We start from the raw sequence: 15,504 nt of genomic DNA on the forward strand, positions 1-15,504 counted from the left end.
TTTCCTGACATATCTTCCCAGAATATATCAACATAAAGGACCAAAAGCAAGCAGCCTTCACACAATCTTAGTATCTTTGTTTCTTTATCACAAGTTATGATTTGGAATTATAGTTGCCACATAATTAAAATGTATTATGCAGCAAAGTTAAATGGTACTATTACAAAAATTCATCTATATATTCAAAAATCTTGAATTATCAGGGAATTGTTTAGTTAAGATGCTCAGTATCAATATTGGTCACCAAGATGGTGACACAGGTTGTTCCTGACTTTGCTTCCCTCACAAGAAGAAAAACTAACATTTATTCAAGAACAAGACACCATTGAGAGAATTCTAGAACATGGGGGTAGGGCTGAAGCACACCCCTGCACCTCAGAGACCAAGATAGGCTGCATTAGAAGGTAAGAAAAACAGCTACACATTGGTTGCATTGTCCTATCCCTGGACAGGCTGGCACTGCACCTTACTGAAAGGTCTTCCCTGAGCTTCCATTTCCCCCAGTGGTGAAAGGGAACCCAAGCGGGACGGCCAGACTCCTCCAGCATTGCAGGTGAATTTGGCGGAGTCCCTATTCTGATCTCACACAGTGGGAATTACACAGGAATCTGCACATCCCAGTCTCTGGGAATCTGACTGTGATAGAGAAGTGGCAAGGGGCCTGCAACAATCGGCACAGGAATCGTGGCAGACCAAATTCATACCTGCAGTGCCAAAGTAGTAATCCCAATCAGTGGCTTTGCTCATCTGCAGGACTAAGTCAGGACTGTACTATGACCAAGGAACTCAAGAGGGTGCAGATCTGCCTGATTCACATCCTCAAACGAGAAGTTTTGCCCGGTTTTTCACGCCTAGGCAAGGTGCTGAGTCACCGCCCCACCCACTGTGGAGGGTGCCTTCCAGCCCTGTCTGAGCAGAAGGGCTGGTGACAACTCTTAGAAACAGTGCAGCCCAGTGGCACTTGAGTGGAGAGAAGGGCGGATGGAGCTAATAGTTTGCAAAGCAAAGCTAGTGGTCCTGTTCAGCCAAGGAACTTGGGGTGTAGGTCAGCTTAAGACATCAAACAGAGCGCTACTGGTTCTAGAACTGCTTCTACTGCTTCACCCAGGAAGGAAATCTAATTTGCTGAACACAGCCTTAAACCTGTCCAACCAGGGAAGCAAACCAGAGCACATGGGAAGATATATAGCCCATTCAATAGCCCTGCATACAGTGGCACTTAAACAGAGAGCACAGCCCATGGCTTCCCTGGTCAATAGAGCAAAATGAGTGGGCTTACCTGACCAGGGAATTCCGTGCCCACTCAGGGCTGGTCTGGATCCCCAAACAATGAGCTGCACAGGCCCTGGGTCTTGGTCTGCTCTCCAGTCAGGGCAGAGAAGCTAATTCTACTAATGAATATAGTACTCAGTCCTCACCATCCTGGTAAGCCTGATCCGAGAATTTAGACAATCACAGAACCTATCCTGTAGCCTTACTTGCGTAGGGAACGATTGATTTCAAGCAATACTATAAAGCTATAGTAATCAAAACAGTATGGGGGCTTCCCTGGTGGCGCAGTGGTTGGGAGTCCACCTGCCGATGCGGGGGACGCGGGTTCGTGCCCCGGTCCGGGAGGATCCCACGTGCTGCGGAGCGGCTGGGCCCGTGAGCCATGGCCGCTGAGCCTGCGCATCCAGAGCCTGTGCTCCGCGGCGGGAGAGGCCACAGCGGTGAGAGGCCCGCGTACCGCAAAAACAAACAAACAAACAAACAAAAGAGTATGGACTGGCCTAAAAAAACAGTCAAATAGACCATAAAAACAGAATTGAGAACCCAGAAATAAATCCAACCATATATAGTTAACTAATATTTGACAAGGGAGAATACTCAATGGAGAAAAGATAATCTGTTCAATAAAAGGTGCTGATATAACTGGATATTCACATGTAAGAGAAGGAAACTGGACCCATATGTTACATCATTCACAAAAATTAACTCAAAGACTCAAATGTAAGACCTGAAACCATGAATCTTCTCACGGAAAACATAAGAATAAAGCAGTTTGACATGGGTCTTGGTAATGATTTTTTGCATATGATACCTAAAGCACAAGCAAAAAAGTAAAAAAAACTAGTGGGACTACATCAAACTATAAAGCTTCTGCATAGCAAAATAAACCATCAATCAAGTGAAAAGACATCCTACAGAATGGGAAAAAATATTTGCAAACCATATATCTGATAAGAGATTAATATAAAAAACATATAAAGAACTCACACAATTCAATAGCAAAAATTACATAACCTAATTAAAAAATGGGCAAAGAACCTAAATAGATATTTCTCCAAACAAGATATATGAAAGACAAACAAGTACATTAAAAGATGCTCAATATCACTAGTCATTAGGGAAATACAAATTAAAACCACAATGAGATATTATCTCAAGCCTATTTAAAATGGTCATCATCAAAAAGATAAGAGATATCAAATGTGGGCTTGGATGAGGAGAGAACGGAACTTTTGTGTGGTGTTGGGATTGTAAATTGGTGAAGCCACTATGGAAAACAGTATGGAGGATCCTCAAAATAATTAAAAATAGAACTACCATATGATCCAGCAATTCTGCTTCTAAGAATGTATTCAAAGGTATCGAAAACACTGACTTGAAAAGATATCTGTATCCTACCCCCCATGTTCATAGCAGCATTATTTACAATAGCCAAGACATGAAAACAGCTGAGGAATCCATGGATGGATGAATGGATTAAAAAGTTGTGATATATATGTGTACACATACACACGTAATGGAAAATTATTCAGCCATAAAAGATGAGGAAATTCTACAATTTGCGACAACATGGATAGACCTTCAGGGCATTATGCTAAGTGAAATAAATCAGATGGAGAAAGACAAATACTGTATGTTTTCACTTATGTGTGGAATCTAAGAAAACAAAGCAAGCAAACAAAAACATCAAACTCATAGAACAAAAGATCAAACTGTGGTTACCAGAGGGGGCGAGTGGGCCAAGGGATAATTAGAGCAAGGTGGTCAAAGGGTACAAAGATAAATAGATAAATATTTATAAGATAAATAGATAAATATTTATAAGATAAACAAATATTTATAGTGCTATTTATAAGATAAATAGCACTAGGGATGTAATATGCAACATGGTGACTATAGCTAACACTGCTGTATAATATGTAGGAAATTTGATAAGAGAGTAAATCCTAAGAGCTCTCATCACAAGGAGGATATTTTTTTTCTTTTCTTCTTTTTATTTTGTAACACTTTTTCTTCTCTTCTTCCATAAGATAGAAGTTAGCTAAACCTATTGTAATCATTTCACAATATATGTAAGTTAAACCATCGTGCTGTACACCTTAAACTTATACAGTGATGTATGTTAATTATTTCTCAGTAAAAATGATGCTTTTATATATATAAAAGATGCTCAATTGGCTCTCCACTTATATTGCAAGCATCTGTATTTTTAAAAATGTAAGTGATTCTTATGTGCAACCCAGTGCTTCTCTTGAATGTGTTCATGGATCACCTGGGGACCTTACTAAAAAATGCAGGCTCTGATTCAGGAGGTCTGACTTAGAGCCTGATTAGGGCCTAAGAGTCTACATTTTTAACAAGTTTCCAGGTGTTGCTAATGCTGCTCATACTTTAGTTAGCAAGGCTCTAGACAGTGACTTCATCTATGTTTTTAGAATCATAAATAAACAACTTCTAACACACAGTCTATACTCAATATATACTAATTTAAGGAAGGAGAGAAAGAAAAAAAAATCAAATGTTGACAATTTGGGGAGCTTAATGGTTTTTTAATTCATTAAAAAACACAAAGCCTTAGAAAATGAATATAGACATAGGTCATTGTTTAAAATGTGTTCAGTGTTATGACTTTTTAAAAGATGCCATGTCATGATTCTGATATATTTAGCTAGAGTTAGCACTTATGCATTGAGACCGACTGCATATGAGAGACTGTGCTAAGTAATACAGGGATGACAAATGAATTAAACAGTCATGTCTGTAAAAAAGTTATTTTGTACTACAGTTCCTGCAAACTAACATTGTTAGGAAATGATACCTAAAGATAATTTGGTTGTCACATCTAGTGTGAGAGTTGATCCAGCTATTGTAGATGCCCAGTCATATCCAGTTACTCGGTGTCTCAGACAGTTCTATCTCTAAGCTGGGTGCTTGTTGAGGAAGAAAAGGAAAGGTTCTTACGTAGGATAGGACCATTTAATGGCATAAAATAAGTCATATATTATTTTCAAAAATAATGAAAACACTGATGATGGTAATAGTGAATGTAATAAGGATAATAAAAGCTAACATTTAATGAGCACACAGAATACTAAGTACTTAATAAAATTATTTTCTTTAGTCCTCACAACATTCCTATGAAGTAGATACTATAATTTTCCCATTTCATGTATGAGAAACCAAGACTCAGAATGATAACTTGTTCAGTGTCACATGGTTTATCAGGTGATAGAGTCAGGATATGAACCTATGCAGTCTGGATTCTCTGGAGTTCATTCTCTTAACTCTGAACATACACTGCTGTTAGAGAGTCATAAAAAAAGTATGCTGGAGATTCCAAGGAAAAAGGAGCCATATTTGAGTAAAGGGATTAAGCTTTGAAAGATGGCGAGATTTCAGTTGGTGGAATAAGGTGGGATGACAGTCTAGGGAAATGAAATAGCCTGAACAAATGCTCTGAGACTAAAAAGACCATCACTTTGAAGTTTTAATCTTGGGTAAACAAGAAGATGATGGTACAGCAATAACACTAATATGAAATCAAGAGGAAAATGAAGTTTCTTCAGTTTATCTATCAGTAGATCACACCAATCCTTAGAAAATTGGAAGCAGTGTTCTTGAATTCCAGAAAAGAAAGTCCAGGCTGAAAATACTGATTTGAGAATTAGCCACACATTTAACAAGAAACTTCTTGAATGTACACTTTGTCTTCAGAGTGGAAATAATTAGACAAGAGATGACAAAATTGCAAATGCTTTCATGTGTCTCATAAGGCAAAATGCTTACCTTTGAGGTAATTTTGACCATTTAATATTTTAAATTTTACCCCCAATAAAATAGAATTACATTGAGGAGGATATATATAATTATTAAAATTTAACAAAAATTACTTCTTTGGTTACTTAAACCTAATTGGAATCATTTGTTACTAGAAGGAAATGTAATAATTAGATAAGATGAATGAGTGTTTTGTTTTTATCCCTTAAGTCCATGATGTATTAATAAACTTAACTAGAATGATGATCAAGAAAGATGATGCTTCTTGTTACACATCATCAATATGAACCTAGAGCCAGAATGGCAGGGTAGTTAAGAGCCCTGGTCTAGGTTCAAATCCTGGTTTGTGAGGTTATCAGTGTCCTCATCTAGAAGGTGGAGGTAATAATAATAGTAGTACTTACTTTTTAGAAATTTGGGGGAGAATAGTTGAAATAATATATGTAAATTTCTTGGAATAATATACCATAAAATAATTGTAGGATAATGGTGAATATTTGTTATCTATCAAGAAAAATGTTAGATATTATTACTACTGTCAATAACTTACAGCAGTATTATTTTATTTATTTTATTTTTATTAGTTATCTGTTTTATACATATTAGTGTATATATGTGAATCCCAGTCTCCCAGTTCATCCCCCACTGCCCCCGCTTTCCCCCCTTGGTGTCTATACATTTGTTATCTACATCTGTGTCTATATTTCTGACTTGCAAACCGGCTCATCTGTACCATTTTTCTAGATTCCACATATATGCATTAATATATGATATTTGTTTTTCTCTTTCTGACTTACTTCACTCCGTATGACAGTCTCTAGGTCCATCCACATCTCTATAAATGACCCAATTTTGTTCCTTTCTGTGGCTGAGTAATATTCCATTGTATATATGTACCACATCTCCTTTATCCATTCATCTGTTGATGGACATTTAGGTTGCTTACAAGACCTGGCTATTGTAAATAGTGCTGCAATGAACATTGAGGTGCATGTGTCTTTTTGAATTATGGTTTTCTCTGGGTATATGCCCAGAAGTGGGATTGCTGATATTTAAAGATGAATAACTAAAAGTTATAGCAGAGTAGACATTTCCTCCAGAGGTACAGTGCGTGTTCATAGTTGAAGTGATAAAACATTTTCTTGGTGTTTTAGTGATACAAAATGACAAGAGAATATGTGAATCGTAAATTCAGTTCTATTGTAAGAATTGTGAATATATTTTTTTAAATTCTGAATAAATTGAATTCTCAAAATCTGTCATATTCCAACTCTTGGAGAAAAATCGAGAAAAGTTTTGACACTTTTGCACACCTCCTCTCATTATTGTCCATAACTAGCCTGTGTCTCAAACTCCTGAAAAATAGTCTGGGTAAAGCTTTATTCATCCAAATACTATTATATTGATGAAATTTAAAAATTTATATTCTTATATTTTGCCTAGAAATAACATTTGTTTCCTAGAGTTCAAGAGCTTCTTTTTACCATTATCTGTTTGCATTCCTCTTCTTTTAGTTATTTCAGAATGCCTTTAATTCCATAATTAAAGGATTATTACTTCAGGTAGGGAGAACAGATCAGAGAGACAGATTTTTTGCCCAAGAAGCTATGGTTCTTAAAGAATTAGGGAGCCACATAAATAAGAAAAAAAATTATATTCATGAACAAAACAAGGTTTTTCCTGTGAATGTAACCTAAATAGTCATGTTTAAAAGTGTATAGAGGCAAATGTACTATATTTGTTATGAATACAAGTTTTCATGTTCTGTTCCATCTATGTGGGTGTTGCTTTGTGTTAGGAATGCAATTTATATTTCTTAAAGTTTAGTAGATCAACTGAAACCTAAAAAAAGAAATTTGAACTATTTGAGGGAAAAAGTAGATTCTCCCGTTAATAGATAGGTACAAGACAATTATAGTAGAAGGGCCACAAATTCAAATTCCCCAAGAGGTCAAGAAGTTAATATAAATGTGTTAAAAGGCCTGATGTAAATAAATGGGGAGCACAGGGCATTGACAGCAGCTTGTATGCCACACCTAAAGGCATTATAGAAACATTTGGAGCCAAGAAAACCACCTATGGTTTGGCTATATTTTTATTCTCTGTCTTGTAATTTGCTGCCACTTATTTTAGGGGATTCGATTTATGCTAGTTTTAAATACCATTTCTTAGCTTCACTGATTCACATCTGTTTGCCTAAGTTCTGTTCCAGAACTAGAATAAAAATTTATATCATTAAGTTATATTAGATATTTAGAAGACAATGATAATTTGAATTAATTCAAGGAACATACGTTGGGTATAAATTATATGCCATATACAATCTGCTGAGCATGGCATATAGAAAGACAACTTATGATAATTCAATAATAAGCTTCAGGTTGGTCAGAAGAGGAGAGAGTTAATCTAGTCTTTCCTCTTCTTACTCACCTGAATGGTTTAACCTGGTAACACGTATACCTTTGTCACCTCTTTGATTTTCACCTTAACAAATCATGAGTGCAAATTATGTTCCTAGCTTTGAAAACTGTGGGGAGGGGAGCAGTGAGGAGAAGCAGCAGCAAAAAGGAAAAAAAAAACCCCAAACACTTTCTTGCTTATGAGGAATTCTCTATATATGAAATACACAATGTGACAAGGGCTCTAATAGACCCACTGGTACCAAGGGGAGGAAATAAGCCTTTAATGGAAGGAGAGTCTCTGGTTGAGTGTTGAATTAGCTCTCTCCACAGAGTGAAGAAGGAAAGGGAAATTCTATATAGAGGCAATAGCATGTATAAAGGGTTGAGGATGGCCAAAGCAGAGGCTACTTACAAATGCTGTGCCTACCTCCTGCTTCCAGAAATCATGGTCAACAGCAAGATTATGATGCTGCAGAAAATTGGCATTATCCTTAATAGTTCAAACAACATGGTTATTATGTATTAACTCATGAAAAAGAATTAAGTAAATCAGTCCCTGAGCAGTGTATAATAAAAGAGCAGGTTCACGGACACTTTCCTTTTTCAATCGTTTGCACTAAATGCTTACATTGCCTTCCGCCTCGTGCCTCAATATCTTGTTTACTTTTATTGCTGAGAACCTCACCCAGTGCCTCTGACACCTGTGGCTGAGAAGTATTTTATGAATATTTTTGATGATGATGATAACCCACTGTAAGGCAGCTTGAGGAAAAAGCAAATTCTTAGATAAAAATTATGTTTGAAATTCAGTACTCATTGACACCCAATAAATACCAATTTGTGGACCATATAGGACTGTGCTGCAATGGAGCATATTAAGTCATAGCAAGTAACCTTCACCTCAGCCCATTACTTTACTAAGTGTAACATATTAATCACCTCACTCTTGTTGTCTTTTCAGAGGCCTCTCCCATTCCCGTCACTCCACATCTTATCTGCGATATAAGGAGAGGAATAGTGTGTACTCCATAGGGTCTTGAAAAGGTTAAAAGATAATGTACAAAAAGCACTTAGTACCATGAACTCATAGACATTAGAAGGATAAATATTAGTGGTACAGTGGGTAGTGGTGTGGGCTGCCTCACCTAAACTTGAATTCCATCATTGGCTTCCCGGCTGATCTTCTTATACCCAGAATCTACAATCACGTTCTACCTCTCATGGCTTAAATGTCTGAAATTAGAATGTCTTTCAGGATACCTGTTTGTTGCTCGCTTTTTTCACAATCAGACCAATAAGTACAAGATTCTTTGAACTAATAATAAGGCATTTATACCTTTTAAGTCATTCTATGCTGTGTTCAGTTAAATCAAATTGTTATGTATCTCTCGCTTTGAGCAAATTTTCTCTCCCTATGATCTCTACTCATTGATCCTATCTATCCTCTAGCCACAAAATAATCTAATTCCATTTTAATGTTTGTATTAAATTTAATTAAAAATACTTTTAATTAAAGCTACTTCACATCTGATCAAAATTTTCTAGTGATTTCCATCTGCCCAAAGAGCAAATTCCAAATGTCCTTACCTACCATTGAGAGACCTTTATGACTTAACCTCCATTTACCTGTTTTGCCTTGTCTACCATAAACCCTAGTTTAGTCAACCCAGTCTTCTTGCAGTTCTTCTGTTGTACTTCATTTATTCATACACTTCCACACTTCTGTTCCTCCTCCAGTTGGCCCAACTCATCTCTTCCTCTCTATAGCCTAAAATCCTGAGCGTCCCTTAGATGTCATTTCCTAATGAAAAAACTCACCAGTTTCTCTTGCTCTTACCCTTTCTGGTCTTCTGTAGGAAGCTTTCCCCATTGGCAAATATTATCCAATTCCAATCTTTTGATGCTCTCTGCTAGCTTTAAGACTCATGTTTTTCTTCTCCTTCTATTATATTTATATGTCTAATTACATACCATCTGATATTTTTCTCAGTTTTATAATTATTAAAGTTAGAAGATAACTTCTATAGACTATTGTTTTTTGGTATTACACTTTGATTTGTCATCATTTAACAATTTCATATTGATGAGCGTGGTTTCCCAAATAACACAGTAAGCTTTATAAATGGAATACTTCTGTTTTGTATTCCTTTGTGGTTCAGTAGTATCTCATATACTTTCTCATAAAGTACATGCTCAAGTGTGATTTCATTGAAATTACCAGATAGTAATTCCTTACTGCATACCTGCTTCTATATTGGTTATTGTAAACAATACAGAGATAAGGCATGGTCGTTTTCCTCAAGGAACATCGTGTCAGGAATAAATTATTTTCCCCAAGATGTTATCCTCTTAACACAAAACCTGATCAAATTATACTCCAGTGTGTTTAAAGAGAGGAGCGTTTGTTTAGTTCATTTTTATCACATGCATGTCTCTATCTAGTTATGAAGTCAAATCAAAATTAATCTTGAAAGAAAATTTTATTTGCAACTTCTGAAAGGTCAAGATGTCAGTGTCCTAGTAGATCTTGGCAGCACCTCATAGAATTCTTTTTTTGTTAGAAATATTTTTTCCTTAATTCTAACCTTTCGTACAATTCTGAGAAGTGACTTATCTTGCAAAAGCCCATGTAAGTCAGCAGTCTTATCTTGAATATGTAGGCCAGTATGATATTTATTTCAAACTAGCAGCTAACAGTAATTTCTGCAAACCATCTGGAAGGACAGTTTATCAGATTACACACTCTCTCCTCCCAACTTGTGCCAGATAGCAGGCAGTCTGCTGAACGGAAGATTATCTCTGTACTTCCCAGAAGAGCCATTTTGGACACACACTCCTGAATGAGTTGAGAAAGCAAAGTTTGGCTTGGCAATTTCACCAAAGATTAACAGTATTTACCTGTGTAACTATTGAAACAGGAGACTGTTTAGGCCGTTGTTTCTATTTATTTGTTAGTCTTTTAACTTGCTGATTTTGCAGAAAGTCAAAAGGACTAAGTCATAGGTTTCACAGTCGGTTTTCTGTAAGTCAGTGATTCAGGGCTTTGTTATTGTAGAGCAACAGTGGTTGCCATGTGGAGTGCCTCTGAGAGTGTAGCATTTAGACAGGCTCACTGAGTCATAATATTTGTCTCTAGAGTTTATTTTTCTGAATGTGGTCATAAAGGAGCATGATGCAAAGGTTTTTATCTTAGCTACAAGTGGCACCCAAATTTCGGAAAAACTAGAAAATGAACTCACGTAAGATGGTTTTGTTTTGAGGAAGATTTCCTTCAGTGAATATAGAATCAGCTATTTCTGGTGCAGAATCTTTGAAAAAATTTTACCAGAAATTAAGTGACTGGAAAAATAATTCATCCTTCAGTGGATTGGACTAAATTATGTTGGCATTTAAGAGAATTAAGTCTCAAGGACTGCACTTTAAAAACACATTTTGAAAAGTGACTAAAGATGGTTTCAATGACTCTCCAAGCTGGACTTGCCTCCTGCTGGATAATTATCTGATCCCTGCTTAACAATTTCCACTAAAACTTCAGATGGTTTGGATCTGCTTTGCATCTTACTAACAGTAACAAATGTGATACATTAACATCTTGGCCCATGGTTAGATTCGTGCCTGTCCCAGAATGCTTTCTGTGCCACTGTAGATTACTCAAGAGTAGAGGTGCTGGAAAGAATAAATATAGTAACAGCATCTTTTATTAATTTCCTTAGAAGGTAAAGTAAAACTGATGTGTGTGTGTTTATTTATTTCCTATGGAACCTTTTACTTACAGTTTTATTTAGAATAGTGAGATTGTGGTCAGATTTTGTATTCTGGTTATAGAAATTCAGTGTACTCCAAAATTTCAAGAAATTCTTTTTCCTGAAATCAGCAAGTTTGTTTTCTGTAACAATGATAATTTATTTAATTGAAACATAGTTGATGTAAAACATTATACTTATTTCAGGTGTACTACATAATAATTTGGTATTGAAATAATAGCCATGATAAGTCTAATAACCATCTGTTCCCATGCAAAGTTATTATAAGATTGTTGACCATATTTCTTATGCTGTACGTTACATCCTCATGACTTGTTTGTTATATAACTGGGTATTTGTACGTCTTAATTACCTTGCTTGTTTTGTAACCACCCCCTCCCTTCTAGAAACCACCTGTTTATTCTCTATATCGATGAGTCTGTTTTCATTTTGTTTTGGTCTTTAGATTCCACATATAAGTGAGATCATATAGTATTTGTCTTTCTCTGACTTATTTCATTTAGTATGATACCCTCTAGATCTATCAATGTTGTTGCAAATGGCAAGATTTCTTTTTTATGACTTAGTTATATTCCACTGCATTTATATACCACATTTCTTTATCCATTTGTCTATCAGTGGACACTTAGGTTGATTCCATATCTTGGCTACTGTAAATAATGCTGCAATGAACATTGGAGTGCATATGCATTTTCAAATTAGTGTTTTTGTTTTCTTTGAGTAAATACCTAAGAGTGAAATTGCTGGATCATATGGAGGTTCTATTTTAACTTTTTGGTGGAGTTGCATACTGTTTTCTATAGTGGCTAACAGGGATAAATTTAATTTAGACATAGAGTTTATATTCCACTTTGATTCTCATTACTTTCATGATTTTTGGATGACTAATTGTAAATCTGTAAGAAGTTGGCTACAGAATGCTATTCAGCTCTCTAAGGATCTCTTAATTCATTATTTATTCATTTATTCACTTATTCAACAAATATATATTGAACACTTACTATATAACAGGTACTTTGATAGTTACCAGTGAACAGAAATGAAAACTGTAGCCTCTGCCCTCGAGGAGCTCTCAACCCAGTAAAGAAGACCTACATCTTTCACAGCAGATCAGAATGCAAAACAAGGAATACACATATGTTATCAGAGCACAGAGAAGGGAATGAGTGCTTTCTCTAGGTTGGGTATATGTGGGAGAAGGGATGTTTCAACATTGCAAACATTTCTCTGGGAAGAGGTCAATGGTTTAGAAGAGAGGGTGGATTGAAATGCACTTATTTCATCACATGGCAGCTGTGGACTCCAATGAAAATAACAGAAGCCCCTTATATTTTATAACCTTTTACAGCTCCAAGGTACTTCATAAACACCTCCTTATTTGATTCTCAAACAAATGGATGAGATGGATATGGTAAAATGAATGCAAGCCAATAAGCTTTTGTGGAAGAGGAATGGAGGGTGTTCCCTGGGCTTCTGTGTAGAAATTCAGGCTAGAAGGGTTAATACGGTTTTAACCTTCACTGGGACCACTTTGTGTTGATGATCCCCAGTGTAGGAAGCAGTCAGGGTTGAGAACCTCTTTTATCTAGGAACTAAGGTAAATTTTTTTTTTTTTTTTTTTTTTTTTGGCGTTACGCGGGCCTCTCACTGTTGTGGCCTCTCCCGTTGCGGAGCACAGGCTCCGGACGTGCAGGCCCAGCGGCCATGGCTCACGGGCCCAGCCGCTCCACGGCATGTGGGATCTTCCTGGACCGGGGCACGAACCCGTGTTCCCTGCATTGGCAGGCGGACTCTCAACCACTGCGCCACCAGGGAAGCCCTAAGGTAAATTATTGACAGCAAAGTATTCTCTCTCTTGATCACACCTAATATGATTTGTTTAGTATTTAATTTAATTTAGTATTTAATTCTAGGAGTCAGTTATTTATTGACTCATGGAATCAAAAGAGAAAAGTGGGTATAACTCTGCTGAAACAGGGATACTAATTTCTGACAAGCCCTGTTCTGTCCCATTTATACTCTGCCACATTCTTGTGGAAGAGAATTGCGGATGAGATTTATTCTCTTCCACCTTCCTGGAGAGAGTGGGTTCTTCCTAGCTTTGGAAGGGAAAATGAGTGTGGAATGCATGTTATTTGCTTTCCTTCAAAAATGCATAACTGGAAAGAAGAGAATACCATATAATTTTGCTAATCACATGTTCTACTAAGTAAACAAAGAATATTTTAGGATAGATTTTATTTAAAGTCATTACCTTTCATAATTATTTCATTCTGCATCATAATTTCCTAATTAGGCAATGTAATTACAGGTTGAAAATCCTATAATCATATGTATTTAGGTTAATTATGTTAACCATTAATTACTTTGAACTACTGAAATGGTAACCTGTGCAAATGAAATGCTTATAGAGAAGCAGCTTAGGTTTTGAAAATTATACCATATGCAGGCATACTTGAAAATACTGCAGGTTCGGCTCCAGACCACTGCAGTAAAGCAAATATCACCATAAAAGAGTCACAAGAATTTTTTGGTGTCCCAGCGCATATGAACTTTATGTTTACCCTATACTGTAATCACTTAAAGTTGCAATAGCATTATGTCTAAAAATTGTACATTCCTTAATTAAAAAATACTTTATTGCTGAAAAACACTAACCATCATCTGAGCCTTCAGCAAGTCATAATCTTTTTTCTGGTGGAGCATCTTGCCATGATGCTGACGGCTGCTGACTGATGTGGTGATGGCTGCTAAGGCTGGGATGGCTGTGGCAGTTTCTTAAAATAAGACACCAGGGAAGCCAGCCACATCTACTGATGCTTCTTTTCACAAACAATTTCTCTGTTGCATGAAATGCTGTTTGATAGCATTTTACCTACAGTAGAACTCTTTCAAAACTGGAGTCAATCCTCTCAAACCCTGTCACTGCTTTACCAACTAAGTTTCTGTAATATTCTAAATACTTTGTTGTCATTTCAGCAGTTTTCACAGCATCTTCACCAAAGAGCTTCCATCTCAAGAACTATTTCCTCATCTGTTAGAAGCAACTCCTCATCCATTGAAGTTTTATGAGGAGATTACAGCAATTCAGTCATATCTTCAGGCTTCAACTCTAATTCTAGTTCTATTGCTGTTTCCACCACATCTACAGTTACTTCCTCCACTAAAGTCTTACACCCCTCAAAGTCATCTGTGAGGGTTGAAATCAACTTCTTCCAAACTCCTGTTAATGTTGATATCTTGACCTTTTTCCATGAATGTTCGTAATGGTATCTAGAATGGTGAATTTTTTTCCGGAAGATTTTCAACTGACTTTGCCCAGATTCATCAGAGGAATCATTGTCTATGGCAGCTATGGTCTTACTAAATGTATTTCTTAAAAAATATGACTTGAAATTACTCCTTGATCCATGAGCTGCAGAATGGATGTTGTGTTAGCAGGCATGAAAACAACATGACTCTCATTGTACATTTCCATCAGAGCTCTTGGGTGATCAGAGCTTTGTCAATGAGCAGTAATATTTTGAAAGAAATCTTTTCTTCTGAGCAGTAGGTCTCAATAGTGGCCTTGGAATAGTCAGTTAGCCATGTTGTAAATGGATTTACTCTCATCCAGGCTTTGTTGCTCCATTTATAGAAAATAGGCAGAGTAGATCTAGAATAATTATTAAGGGCCCTAGGATATGGGGGAATGGTAAATGAGTATTGGCTTCAACTTAAAATCACCAGCTGCATTAACCCCTAACAAGAGAGTCAACCTGTCCTTTGAAGCTTTGAAGCCAGACCTTAACTTCTCCTCTCTGCCTATGAAAGTCTGAGATGGCATCTTCTTCCAATATAAGGCTGCTTCTTCTACATTGACATTCTGTTGTTTAGTGTAGCCACCTTCATTAATTATCTTAGCTAGATCTTCTGGATAATTTGCTACAGCTTCTACATAAGTATTAGCTGCTTCACCTTGCACTTTGATATTATGGATATGGCTTGTTTCCTTAAACCTCATAAACCAACCTCTACTATCTTCAAACTTTTCTTCTGTAGCTTCCTCACCTCTCTCAGCTTTCATAAAATTGAAGAGAGTTAGGGCCTAGCTCTGGATTAGGGTTTGGCTTACAGGAAAGTTGTGACTGGTTTGATCTTCTATCCAGACCACTAAAACTTTCTCCATATCAGCAATAAGGCCATTTCACTTTCTTATCATTCCTGTGTTCACTAGAATAACATTTAATTTTTTTTTAAGAACTTTTTCTTCACATTCACAACTTTGCTGTTTGGCACAAGAGGCCAAG

This window comes from Mesoplodon mirus (genome assembly GCF_964341445.2).
Source record: "Mesoplodon mirus genome assembly, chromosome: 10".
Taxonomy (NCBI): Eukaryota; Metazoa; Chordata; class Mammalia; order Artiodactyla; family Ziphiidae; genus Mesoplodon; species Mesoplodon mirus.